Here is a 14,816-nt window from a genome sequence, read left to right on the forward strand (position 1 = left end):
GCATCTCAAATCTCCCTCTGAGATGGTGAGGAGTTGTGAGTGCTCCATTAAAGCTGGTGTTTGGATGAGACCGTATACTACTACTAACAGCAAAAGAAGATGCATATACATGTGGTTTATCCTTGGACTCCAGAAGAGGGGCAGGCACTTCCTAGATCTTGAAAGTCAAATTTCATATTTTAGAGTTCTGGGTCATTTCATTAATTAAAAAGTTATGTTTTAAAAATTGTTTCTAATCAAATGCACTGTGGCACTGGGAGCTGGAGTGGTTTTTTGTCTGAAGCCTATATCATCCATCAAAACGTGCTTCATGAAAACAGCTGGATCTCATGTTTGAGTCTTCATAACTAAACTGAATGTTTAGACTGTCTTTTTCCATCAAATGTGTGATTTAACAGTGCAGCAGTGGAAGAATCTAGGACAGTTTCTGAATTGCAGATTTCTGTACTTGCTGTTTGCAAAGCAGGAAGAAAAAGAAAAGACAGACTGCTGGCAGAAAAGTAAAATACTACTACAATAAGCATACACCACACTCTGTTTGATGGACAGCAGTGCCTATTCCCATAGAAAAGGGCTGGGATTCATGTGGATTAGTTCCTTGTGAAATGTGTGTAGAAATCCAAATATTCTCTTCTCGAACATGTTGGTTGCCATTCTCTTCTTCTAGTCACTTACTAATATTAGAAGCCGCAAACTGTGAAACCAAAGTTGCAGGAAAGGCATTGTGTGTTTGCAAAAAAAACCCCAACAAAATTAGGCCTGTGTGGGTCCATCCTGCAGTTTTTCCTCCTGCATAGCTTCCCATAGCCCTGTGTGTGTCCATGTCTGTGCCCACGCACGTGGGTTCCCGTTTGCTACAAATGGCCCTGTCCCTTTTCTTCAGGATCTGTCAGAATGAGCATCTGTACAATGTTCAGCTCTGCGCTTGACTGAAAGGTTGAGAAGTTAAAAGCTTTTAGAACAGTCTTGAAAAAAAAAAATCAACAACATGCACATATAACTAAAAACACATGAGAGATGAGAAAAAAGAAAATAATGTAGCATGCAGTAACATTTGGAACCTTTCTCTCTTTTTAGCAGTATCAGAGAGGCTCAGCAAGAAAAGGGACCCCTGGAATCCACAGGGTTGCTCTCAGAAACACAGCAACAGCTGAACAGTGCATGAAAGCTGAGGCTTCAGGGAAAACCTCCATGAAAAATAAAAGGAAAGGAAAGAAAAGGAAAAAAAAAAAAACAGGTTTTTTTTAAAGCTCTGTACAGATGCAGTGACAATTTGATGAGTCTTTCTGCTTTTTTTGCTTTCATGCAAATTGATAGCCTGCTCTTGGGAAAGGTCTGCAGTGGTTGTGAGCATCCTATTGTCTGCTTGAAGTTACAAGCTGACTGGATAAGCTAGAAAAGAAGAGTTGTGGAAAAGTGAAAAGGTGTTTGACAATGTCAGGAATTCTGTGTTGCTGGTGGACATGCACTCAGAGCTAAGGCAAATTCACAACATTAAGAAAATTGCAGTGGAACCAATGTAACGCCAGTGCCAAACACTCAAAAAGACACGAAGTTCTGCCTCACAGGGTCATGAAAGTATTATAATACTGCATGGCTTTTTCAGGCTGTTTTGATATGCTTTCTGTTTTTTTAACTGCTGTGGGTTGTGTTCTCACGGTTTGCCCTGCAACCACAGGGATACTTTTTATATTCTTTAGATGAAAGCTGTTCCTTCAGCTTCCTCAAGAAGAAAATTGAGTTTGGCCTTTAAGAAAATGATCAAATGTGACAAGTGTTGCAGTAAAGTCACAAACAGTGAACCAATTTTTATTATGATGATTTGGCTTCTTATGGATAAGAACACAGTTGCAGTTCTGTTTTGCTTGCTCTCTAAAGCCTTGTGTGTATAAACCTTGCCTTCCCCTGTCATACCAGCTTTTCTCTGACCCCAAAGAGGGCAGCTAGACTTCTCAGGCATCGTTAGCTAGTGTTGCCTCTCTTGCCCTACTGCCTGTCAATATGGGAATAGATTCACTGCAGCATTAATGTGGATGAGCATCTGAGCTTAAGCTGTTGTAGAGGGTGAGCAGTCACAGTGCAGAACCAGTTACAGGCACTGCAAGGGCATATGAGGATTTGTCCCCTGAAATTTATGAGTGTGGTAAGCTGAAGTGCTCTGTGATCCTTTCCTAGTCTGTTGTGAAAGGGTTTCTCTTTCCTTCCCATCTCATCACAGAATACTACAGAAGATGTTGGAGGACTGCTGACTACAAGGAACAGTTTTGTGTTCATTGCAAAGCAAGAGGGATAAGAGACCCCTTACTGAAGGTTTTACTTGGGAGTTCACCCCCTAAGGCAGGCCAGAGAGTTAATCACCCTGAATTACCCTAGGTGTAATCTGGTAGTAGCTTTCTTGGCAAGGGAACATGCAAAGTTAGAGAGTGTGAGTTAATTCAGCAGCTAATATGTGCACCTGTGAAAAAGTGGTGGTGACCATATTTTACACTTTTTTAATGTGGCTTCTCTGTTGGGGAATTACTGTATTAGTAGCAGAATGGTGAGAAATTCATAGGGAAATACCTTGGTTGGTTGGACTTGAGTACTTTGAACCTGGCTGTATATCAGAGTACCTTCCCCTGCATGTTTTGGTCCAGAGCATGTTGGGTATGAATTTCCATTGTCCTGAAACAAAACCAGTTTTTTACTCCTATGACAAGTAAATAAAAGAGGGTGTAAGACAGGACTGCTCTCCCATGGTAGCATTTAACAGCCACAGGTGTGACAGGTATAAGTGACCATACAAGATGCAGGATGGGGGAAAACCAGGCTCGTTATTATTAAGTCAAAGCTACAACCGATGTCAAGGCTCTAAGCTTGTCTCCCCTTGAAAACAATAACTGCTAGAAGTGTACAATAATACCTCAGTGGAAACTCAGCTTATATAAGCAAAAGAGTTCCGTTACAAAACACCCTCTTTGCAGGAGTTCAGTTTTACACATAAAAAAGTAAGAATGAGTTTGGTTTGGGCACCTGGAGGGATGGCCCATCCTGATCTAGTAAAATCATTTGAGGCCATGAATTAATCTGCTACTAGGTTTCTCCTATAAGCTCTCTAGGGGTTGAGAGTGCAGTATGACTGGCAATTTTCTAGTACAGAAGTACAGATGATAGGTGAAGTGTAGATAATGTTTGCAAGAGAGTTCCTTTGGGACTATAGATGCCCACATTAAATTAAATAAGCTATGATGGCAAAAGGTTGGAAGTTCTGCCCTTTTATTTTCTAGCTTTTTGCCAGTATGGGTTTTTCAACTCTGAGCCAGCACAGCTACACCAAGAAAGCCTTTAGGTGGAACCCAGACACATTTTCTTAGCCTGTGTAGATAAGACATCAGAGTAAGGCTTGCAATATTTTGATTGCAGTACAGCAATCTGAAAGTTCACAAGGTGAGGAGCACTTCTCACCAAGAATATACACTGCAAACTGTATTTAGAAGTAACATTTTTAATTAAAAACAGCATTTCTGATCCTGTTGGCAGTAGCTATGGGGCATAAGTGAAGATATATAATCTGACAGGAGATGTTTGGAATCTTGATGCAAGAGACTGCAAACCAGTCTCAAGCCTGCTTGAATAATCAAATTAAGAACTTCCCTTCTTAGGCATACATTTCTGAAGTGGCACGTGCAGGTCTGGCACAGAGCACTCATTATTGCCAATAATAGCTGACATCAAAGGCTTTCCTGTTATGAAAATTTGTAAAGATGCAAGTACAGACCCTTTGTGTAGATCCTGACTGTAGTTTCACAATAGACCATTTTTGGTGGCACAATCATCTTTAAAAGTTCTGGTTCCTTCTGATTCCTAGAGCTTGTTCCTGTCTTTGTACTGCAGTTATCTCTCTACTGTGTTGCTGTACTGCTTTAGGATCCAGGAGAAAAACAAACAAACACTTTTAGTTTTGGTTGGGGTTATTTTACTGATTTACTTTGCAGCACAGCCCCCTACACAGTGATAAGATGTGTGGTAAACTGTTACATAAAAATGGCAATAAGTCATTAAAACATATATTAGGAATGGGATTGGATGTGGGTGGGATTACCTGCCACCAGCTTTGTGGTACTGTGCAGTACTGGGCAAAGTCTGTCATTGCAAATCCCACCATAATCTCCATAGCTCTAGGGCCTGCAACCCCAGCCCTGGAAACCACTGCATAGGAGTCCCTTGCTTGGCCATCCCCAGCTGCAACCCCATTCTATCCAGTCTGAGAAAATGGACCTTGGATCCATTGGTTTTTTATGCTCTTTCTGTGAATTCAAGGGCCCATGGGCTGCCAGGCCCTTCTCAGTAGAACTCCTGCTTCTGTTGGGCTCACGGCATCACCCCCAATGGAAGCAATGGCATTCCTGCTATGGGCACTGCATGGTCATCACTGCCTTGTGGCCCAGCTCTGGGCGTTGCCTGCACGGCACTGTGAAAACCAGAGGATCTGTGTGGAATTTGAGGCAGAGACTTATGCAATGTAGGAGTGGACCAGCCCGTGGCCAGGGCTTGTGTCTCTTGTAGTGACCAGTGGAAAGTAAGGGACCAGAACAAAATCTCTGCCCCATTCACTGAGGCATGTGGCACATCACCTTCCTGTGCTCCAGGGAGGTTTGGACAGGAGGAAGAGGGGAATCTCTCTGGTGTGATGCAACACCTGAGGGAGCGACAATTCTGGGGCAAAGGGCTTGTCCGCTCCCAGTCATTTATCCCACATGCCCAGGCAGTGCAGGGGAACAAGGACACATCAGGATCAGGATTCTCCACCAGTGCCACTGAGCAAACACGTGATACAGCCACAGCCCTTGCTCCCCCCCACAGCCCCTTTGAGGAAGGATCTTTGTCTGCTCACCCTCCGAAGCCCTGGATGCTCACTTGGTGACTTTACAGCCCTGGTACCCAAGTACCTGGCAACAGGCATGGCCTCTTTGGCCAGTGTCCCAAAAAAGGGCCATCCAGGCCTCCCTGTGCATCAGGCAGGCAGCTCCAGAAGGAAAAGACACTATTCATCTTTAACAGTGTGACTGCAGCTTATTTTAACACTGCTGGTTTGTCTCATCACTTGTCACTCACCATGTAGCACAGTAAAAACTAGAAAGCAAACTGAGTGCAGTAAGTAAGTAAGGCAGTAAAGCAGGATCTTGCACATTGAACTTTCTTCCCCATTGATCTTAGTGCATCTTGCCTTGCCAAAACTAAAGCAAAATACAATGCTAAGTGGCTCTGAATGAGCTACCTGTGTTTTGCTTCTACAGAGATTTTAATCTCTGATCCTATTGCTGACATGCAGCATTAGGAAGGGCTAATGTGAACGGCTCCCAGTTTAAAGGCATTTTTGTTTCTTTTTTCATCCCTCTCTCCAGCAGTGTTCACCAGTGGAACAACTGGGACTGCTTCACTCATTCAGTGTCACCATTTTTACTGAGCATTCATCTCACTCCTGTCGCTGTAAATTAGAGGCAGGTTTATTCCATTCAGTTTCCTGTGCCTGATTCAGAAAAGCTACAAGAGTCACAGAGAAATCTGAAGCTCTCTTAGCTCCTTTGGAGTGTGTCACCATAAATCATCCCAGCCAAAAGGCCATATGCCACTTTGTGCTACACTCTCTCAGTTAATAAAATGCGTTAGATCTTATTGCCTTGGGGCAAAAGGATGAGTCTAATGGGTCATGCTTTATCTATTTCAAGACACCAGGTAAACTGGTAGCTCTGCATTAATGATGATTCCTTTAACTTAGTTCACACTAAAGAGATGCTGAAGAAATAGTTACAATATTTTTCATGGCTGTTCAGTGCCCTCAGCCACTGCCTCAAAATACATAAGAAAGGAGGATAGTAAGTTAAAAGTCACAGCATTTTGCAAATGCATAAGCATATTTACAAACCTCAGAGGAGTGCTTCCCTTGGTTTTTGAAGCCTTTTGCATTCACCTTTTCTAGCTATCCTTGCACAAGGTAGAAAAGTTATTCCACTGAGAAGATCAAAAGAGGACCAAAATTGCCACTTAATCACAAGACTTGAAAAATCAGTACTAACAGGTAACGTCTAAACTCATCAATTAATACCAGAGATAAAAATTGCAAGGTTTGGCAAAACTGATAATACAAATAATTTTTACATTTTCATTCTGAAAGGCTACCAGGGCAGACCTCATTTGTGTTGGATACTATTAAAAAAATAAAATAATGCTCTTGACAATTTAAAAGATTCTCCTAAAAGAGGTAAAAAATGTTGTTTTTGGCATCATTTAAAGAGCTCTCTATTAGCTCAGGAAGGGCAGTCCAGTGTACAGAAGTGTTCACAGATAAGATTTCTCTTTTTAGATTTTATGCACATTTTATACTTTGCACATAAGGGAAAGTGAAAATTAATGTAGGTTCTCCTGACAGGTTTAAACAATTATCTTTCTTATAGCAATAAGCTCATTTTATCCCTGAACTGTTAACCAAAATAAATGACAAAGAACAATTAAACCATTCATCTCAATTTAGGATCCTAATGCACACCCATGGTCAGAGGAGCCCAAGTCCTTAATTTTCATCAGAGCCCATTTTTAAATGGTTTAATGCTGCCTCTGGTTGTCAAGTGCTAAAATATGAAACTTCACACTTGTGAGTCACTGGTGTAACTAAACTGTGACTTTGGCATCAGAGAGTTTCCTGGGAGTAATGCTAGCCGGGGCTATGAAAACATCTGAGTCACGATTTCCGGGGTAATTCTAGCCCACCTTTGTCAAAACTTAACAAACTCCCACGTTCTCCCTCTTTGCCTCACCAGCAACCCCCAGCAACTCCCTTTGGTGGTGACTGGGTGGTTGACAGCTTGATTTTGGGCTTTTTGTGAAAATTACTCACTGCTCCTGCCTCTTCTGACAGCATCAACGCTGGCTTCCATAAAGGTGTTAAAATACATGTCTTCCTCAGATAGGCAAATTCCTCTTGACACAACATCCTCAACCAGTGGATGTACAGGTGAGTGGAAATAGGAACAGGTACAGTTTTGCTTCAGGTCTTAGGCCTGATAGCTGTGAACACCTTGTGTCTCACACTCCCCCAGCTAGATGTGTGATGCAAAGGGCTGTAGCTACAGCCATAGCTGGACATTTTTAGAAGCAAATGCCTGTCTGTAAATAAGAAAAGATGGAAGATGCAAATCAGTAAACCAAAAATACTGTCTCTGGTGTCAGTGTAATGAGCTAACTACTCATTTTCTCCCAGTAACAGGGAAGAAAATGAGGGGGTATTTTCTCACACTGAAAGAAACAATAAAAACATCTTTCTTCCATGCTCTGCAAATTTAGAAAGAAAAAAAAAATCATCAGTGTAGTTGAAGGAAATGGCTTTCCTTTCTTTTGATTTTCTCAAGTTTCAGCTTCTGGAGTCTTCTTGGATTACCTTAGTTGGAGGGAGAGCTATCTAGGCTTTGTGATGGGTTTTTCTTTGCCTTAGAGGTGTGGAAAATGAACCACAAGGAGGAAGGAGATAGGAAGTCTAGGTGCAAGAAGGTGGATTTTGTCCTCATAATGGCCTGTTAAACGTCACAACTGGGATGCAGCACATGCTTAGCTGTGCACAGTTTCTCCAGAAAATCATTTTTCTGGAACAACTGCTGTTAGCAGCAACTGGAACTGAAGTCCTGAGGTCCTGCCTGGCAGCAGAGGAAACTGCACTCCACAACCTTCCTGGGGGCCATGGCACTTCTGGCCCAGGAGGCATTACTAAGAGCAGACAACAGCACCCCATTTTCCCACTCCTTCCAACAAATCACAAGTCCTTCAAGGCGTTACTCACACAGATGCTTTCACTAGCTCTTGCTGGAAGTTTTACCTTTGGAAAGGTGGATTTGATGTGTTCACTCTCTGACTGGCACTCTTGTGTTCAGGCTCTGTTTCTTGGCAGGGCTGTGGCTGCAGCCTGGCAAATTAAGGTTCCTATTAAGTATGAAAATTAGGGAGGAAAATGCCTTTGAAATACCTTCTCTCCTCAACTGAAGTTTTGTAATTGTGATTAGCAATTGTTAGTCACTGTCTATGTTACAAAATGATAATGAGCCTAATCTCTCCCACTGTCCGGGCAAGTCAGGCATAGTACAATTATATTAGTACCAAATCTATACGAAAAATTGTGCAGTTCTGGTTATCATTAATAGTCTTTCCACCAGAGCCTGAAAATTAATTATGCTGCTTTCAGGAATGAACCAGTACTTCAACTCTCCGAAAGGCCCTTCTGAGGGATTCAGCCCCGGTACTGAATTTGGTATTTGGTTTGGGTTTTGCAGAATGGGTGACTAAAGACATCAATCTAAAATTAGGGTCAGATAAGAGAGTTCATTATGAAAATAATTCACAGAGTTATCTGTATCTGTCAAAGAGTTATGTACAGTCTTGGTGAGTTGAATTACGCCATGTATGGGTACAGAGATCTGATTTTGCAATACTAAGCACAAGGACCAAAGGGTTCAACAAAACTTCTCTAAGAGCAATTTCTGAAGGACACGGGTAAGCTGTTAATTAACGAGTTTCTTGCTTGCACTGAGGTCTTCAGTGGTCTACATAAATATATTCGTTTCTTTCTAGGGATGGCACTTACCTTTCTTTTTTGGGTTTTTTTTTTTGGTTGGGTTTTTTTTGGTACTCAGCTGCTTGCTTTAGGTCGGCCAATTAATTAATTAAAAAAGCACACAATAAACAAACCCACACAAACAGCAGAATATCTAAAGGGAACAATTATTCTGGGAGACACCCTTAACATTTTCCATGGTCTGACATCTACACACTGAATGGGCAAAGTACACAAATAAATACTTTTTATTAATGCACAGCAAAATTGGTGTCTAACATCAAAGCATTTATTTCTTTGCAAGGGCTAGCCATACACCAGAACTGTACTTTGTGTTTTGATTGATGACAAATTCTACAACAAATAGCTTAATAACACAATGAAATTGATTGCACAACTAAAATAACGCCAAAAGTTGATCTTCTATAGGTTGCAAATGAAGTTAATCAGAATCTCCTGTGGACTTCAGGTGAGCCCCGAATTTGCTACAGAGTTAAAAATCTTCGGGTGGAGATGTTGGCATTTGGCTACAGTAAAAATTGGTGTAGAGCACCTGGAGACAGTGGCAGCAGCTTTACCTTACACGGGGCTGGGGATTTGCCTTTCAGACTAGGATGAGATGTCTCTTGGAAAAATAAGAGGGAATATTTATTCCTCTGAACCTTTCTCTGTGTTTAGCACTGAGATCTGAATGAGAAAATAAGCCTGCTTCCAGTGCTATTGGTAAAAAAAATAAATTATGTAAGGTGTCTTGGCTGATGCTTACATACAGAAGTGCCTTCGTGTGTGACTGTACCATTGATCCCTTGGCAGCCTCCTTGGAGAGTTACTTGCATTTAAATGGTCCTAACTTGGCTTTGGAAATAATATTTCTCTGAGGAGAATGAAGAGATGTACTTATGTCTTCAGTTGTTTGTTTGCTGGCCGTTGTTTGCAAGACTAGCTTAGTAAGGAAGTGGAATTTGGGTAGTTTTACTTGGGTAGTAATAACCCGGGGGACTTCTACCAGCTTTCTCTGTCTTCAAAGTCCTGTGCAAATGCAGGCTGATTAATCACACTGATGAGCACCCGATGTTTGTTGGAAAAAAAGCGTTTTGTTCTGTTGGGTGGAAAAGAAAAAAAGAAGAAAAAAACAAGGTAATGAGCCATTAAAAACACAATATGCATTTACTCTCCCACTATCAAAATAGACTGAAGCTTCAAGTAACTTATGGGCTCGCCCAAATCTGCATACATTGGTGATTCAAGGAGTTTTGTTCCCTCTCCCGGTGCTTTCAATCTCAGTTAATTTTTCTCATTGTCCTTACATTTCCTAGCATCTGAAAACTTCAAGGGTGTAGAGAAAAAAAAAAGCTGAGGAATTCAACTTCTTTTCTACCTGGCTGTTAAGGTAATCACCACGCTGTTGTTTCGAGAGAGCCAGACAGGCTGGAACAATAGCAGCGTGTATAAACTTTCCCCATTCACCTCAAAGGGCTTCAGTTCTAACACCTCATTAAGATGGTTTAAATGCTAAAGCTGCCATTTTGTTGTTGATTATCATATCAGAAAACTTCACCTAACGTACTTAATTAGTACAGCTGCAAGCCCTGGCATGTCTTCGTGTAGGAGTAGGTTTCAAGTTTAGCTATCTAAAGACTGGAATCGCAAGTCAAATGCTCCTTAAGACTAGTGATCCACAGCTGGCTTTGTCAATGCTTGTAGTCTTTCTCTCTTTTCTACTTTTCTTTTGTCATTCTTGTTCCATAGACAGAATGTTGTTTGAGCCCATGTTGAATTTGTACCCACATAACTTATGGTTAAGATCACAGCTGGATCCCTGCAAGAGATAGTAGTTAATGTTTTCCTGCAATTCGGTGTAATACATAATTTTGAAGAGTGAATTTCTTCCTCTATCTTTCCTTCCAAAGACTCATTGTAATTGGCTTTGCTAACTTCCTTCTCTGCATCTTGTTAGTGCAATTCGAGCTCAGTTAAAATGAGGCTTTATTGGCATGACAAGCTACTAAGTGTCACCAAAGTGTTAGGGAGAAAAGAATCATGCTGCTCAGAGCATGAACCAATAGCAAGTACTTTGTAATACAACCATCAGAATAATACAAACATATCAATGTACAACCATGAGTCAGAAAAAGGAGGGATGACAAAGGAAAAGTCCAGGAGATGAGCCCTAGTTGGTCCCAGCTCTGTGGATTTGCTGGGACCAACCTGAGGCAGCTCCTCGTGAGTGCTGAACTGTGCCTAGCACTGCTGGGATGTCAGGTGGCTGGGGAAGGGATGTGTCTGATCAAGGAAAATGCCAGACCTAAAACACCTGTACTGTAGTTTGTGAATTCCCTAAATTGCAGTCAAATACCACCGGTGTCAATGTGCTACAAATAACTAGCTAAGGCAGTTTAGGAGACTGAAATTCATTAGCTGTCTTTAAATAAGCAGATGGACAGATAAGATCTTTACCACACTCAAATTGCCTGTCCTATAGGCACTTTCTTTCTGGATACCCTGATCATCTGCATTTTTACAAACCAGCACATCTAAGGTAGCATCTGGATGCTGCCTGAGAGAAACTGTATTCCAGATTTTTACCATAATAGCTTGCTCTTTTGGCCCCTTGCATCCCCAAATGGTTTAGTTTGCATTTAAATATGCATAGCATGTTACCTCTGCCTGCAAATGGTGCTTAACTGAAATTCAAACAAAGCTCCTCTAGCTCAGAGTCCCTGCACTTCTCATTGCTGAAGAAAGCATGTATGTCTCGAGATGCTTCGCTGCCACTGTTGGAGGACAGTGGGCTCCGTGGACTTATGTTTGAGCAAGACCATTCTTACACTTTATGTCACAGTGACAGGCACAGGTGAGCAGTCATTTCCTGCTGCGACTGAGTTCATTCACATTTGCCTAATCCCAGTTTGACCATTCCAGCTCCTGCCTAGGCTGCAGCTTGAAACAATGGTTTAGCCCAGCTTCTTGGGGTTGTGCTCCAGCAGTAGGTTTTCCTCATCTACAGGTACTGTGGCCACCTGTTGTCAGCACTGGCCTGTTTATCTAGTGTCAACAGAAAGTAATTCTATTCAATCTAATTGTCAGCTTGTCTGTTGATTCTGCTAACGAACAAAATGGTGTCAGTTACCAAGAATATTTTTAGGAGGGAGAAGTGGCAGGAGGAGGAATGAGGCAGATTTATGAGGTTCTATACAGGGATCAGTAATCCCTCTGACATGTACACAACCAGAGCTTGAAATACAAATGATCTTGTATGTAGCTGCTTTCTTACAGTGGAAGACTTCTTAGTGACTAGGTTATCTCATCTTTCTCTTCTCACAGGGACCATGTCAACCAACCCCAAAAGAAATAACCTAGCTGTTTTCATGGTCTTACAGTGATCTTTTCCATTTTTCTGCCTCACAATAGTAGAGTATGGGCTGGAGTTTAAGCAATGAAGCACACATGATTGATTTCACATGGCTGTGAAAGCTTGTAGTATGTGACACTGACATGACTCTCCTTTGAATTGAGTAATGTGGTGGCTGAAGTGCTGAAACAAGCTTTGCTGAACTTTTTATTTTCCTCCTTGAAAATGGTCCTTCAAGCTCCCTTTTATCTACATTCTAGTTTTCTGTGCACTGTAGGATATATTTTTACCTTCTGGACTTGAGAAATGAAAGAGTTCAGTGGGAGCAGTTGCTGCAAGCATAAAACAAATTCAGAAGAGGCCCAGACAAACCAAGAAATTTGGTTTGTCTGGTCATCTGTTGTCATACATGTTGGAGTTCACCTATGACAGTTGTTGAGGAATAACCCAGGAGGACTTTTCTTAAAACTGTATACGTTTTCCTTTGAAATAAGAGTTTCATCATGAGTTTTTCTAGGACAGACCCCAAGTATGGTAAAACCTTGCTTCAGCTCATTCCTAGCCATTAACACATTAGGTACAAATTTCTAGTCCTCACTCGTGTTGGGGGCCATCTGTGTGAGCAATACCTTGTTTGACTAGAAGTGGTCCTTGGGTGACTCATTATTCAGCAGTATGACTAAGAGTTAGAGTCAGGTCCCCAAACACTGAGGAAAGAATTTAGTATTCTTTACGTGTCAGTTGCGTGCACAACCATCATTGAATTAAAGATGATGAACTGCTAGTCCTGCAACAAGAAGAGTTCCCACTGTGTAGGTGATTTTTAAGGAATTGCTTCTCTCATGGGGAATTGCCATTTCCCCATGTACTAACATATGGTTTTTTTAGACTAATCTGAGAAGAAAAGCTGCTCCAGAAAGAATCAGACTGCCACATTAGTTTATAACCTAAGAACAAAGCAGGAAGTAGAGACCCGTATAAAGCATAGAAAAGGGATTTAAGGTACATATTTTATGGTATAGGATGTAATTAAGTAGTTACTTTTATAGATATGGTTCGTTAAAGCAAGGAGTAAATCAGGAGAGAAGAAAGATCTTTACATCTCACATTTTTTAAATACTGGTTTCTTGTAAAAGAGAGGAGAGGACTAAATTTACAAAGAAACAAAAGAGAAACTACAGTGAGCAACAAGATGGGGAGGAAGGAGAGTTTTGTGGTTGTAACACTCAACAAGGACCAGCTCAGTAGATCTGGGTTCACTTTCTTGGTCTCCCAGAGGTTTCTCGTCTTTTAGCAAATCACATCTTTGTACTTCAGTTCTCTCTGTGTGAAACAGTGGAACATTTCATTTTGGCTGAAATCTCTCCTGGGCTAGGCTTCTTCTTCATCTATGTGTACCTGTTACACATAGCTGTTATTTTACAAATAATACATCCTAATATCCTTAAAGAGTTTTGATGAACTTGGCACATGCTTTTGTAGAATTCTTTTAATAGACTGGCTTTTGATAATCCAGTAACAATCTGATGGTATCATTTTTCCCAAGGCCTCAGTCTCTCATGAAAGTGAAGACTTCTACAGAAGCACATAAGGAAATACAGGAGGAAGCACAATTACAAACACATCAGCAAATATATCCAGTTTTTGCAAGGTAGGGGTCATTTATTCTTCTCCTGTACCTCCTGTAGTAGTTTTTCTAAGTACCAATCAAGTCTTATCATTATAAGAGCTGCAGCTTAGCCTTACAACACCTGCCAAAGTGTAGAAAGGGAAAACAACACCTTCCATTAGTGAACAGGTGGAACTGAAGCACAGGCTGAATTCAAACTCAGATTGCTGGGAACTTAGCAAAAAGCCCAGGAATAAGCTTAACTCTCCTCAGTCTGTGCATTACTTTACTCCATAAAAATTTACTTCAGCTCATCTAACTTTAGATGAAAAAAACCAGATGCAGTAGAAAATCCTGGTGAATGGTGGAAGGAGTAACACTAACATCTAAATTACTATCATCTAGATGAAACGTCTCTTTTTCCACTGAATATGCAAAGAACCTCAATGGGATGTTCAAAATTATGTAAGTAATTTGCTATACCATTTAATTTTTTGTTGTATAATTCTTTCTTCCTCAGAAACAATCTTTGCTACAGAGCAGTGGTGTTAATTGCCATAATTTTGACTTAGACATTGATGGTATTAATTCCCTTTTGATAACTGAAATAGCTCTTATAATTAGATAATTTGTCAAATCCCAGCCAAGAGATATTCTGAACTCAGGATAGTGAAGGAAAGTGATGGAAAAGACCTTGAAATACTTAATTTTTTCCCCCTATAAATCCTAAAATACTCTCTTATGTAAGTTGGAAATTTTAAACATGTTGCTGATTGTGTGAAACAGCTTTAAAACTCATTAATCATTAACAAAAATAGGGTGGCAGGAAAAATGTAAGACTGAGAGAGACAAGAGTTGACTGACCTGATGTTACCAATATCAGGGGAAAAACTCCAGAAATTTAGCTGTGTGCCATGCACTGTCTCACACATCCACTGAGTTCCATAGAGCTCTCTTGGTTTGGAGGTAGTCTGGTGTTGATAATTCCCATTTTCTGTTTATTTATTTGTTTTTCTTACAATTATTTATCTCAGCTGCAGTACCCCTGCTATCAGAAGCATTTACTTTCATTTTCACTTCATGACATTTTGAACTAGGCATTTAAAGTGTCTGAATCACTTCAGGTACATGTGGATTGCTTTCAGTAGTGTGTAGCTGCTCCATTAAAAGAAGAAAGAGAAGGTGCTATATAGTTTTGTTTCTTGGTGTATCCCTTGATGTAGTTTTTCATCTTCCACCAGATTGGTTTCACTGTTGTTGATGTCCCTATGCAAAAT

The sequence above is a fragment of the Fringilla coelebs genome, assembly GCF_963513975.1.
Source record: "Fringilla coelebs genome assembly, chromosome: 1".
Lineage (NCBI taxonomy): Eukaryota > Metazoa > Chordata > Aves > Passeriformes > Fringillidae > Fringilla > Fringilla coelebs.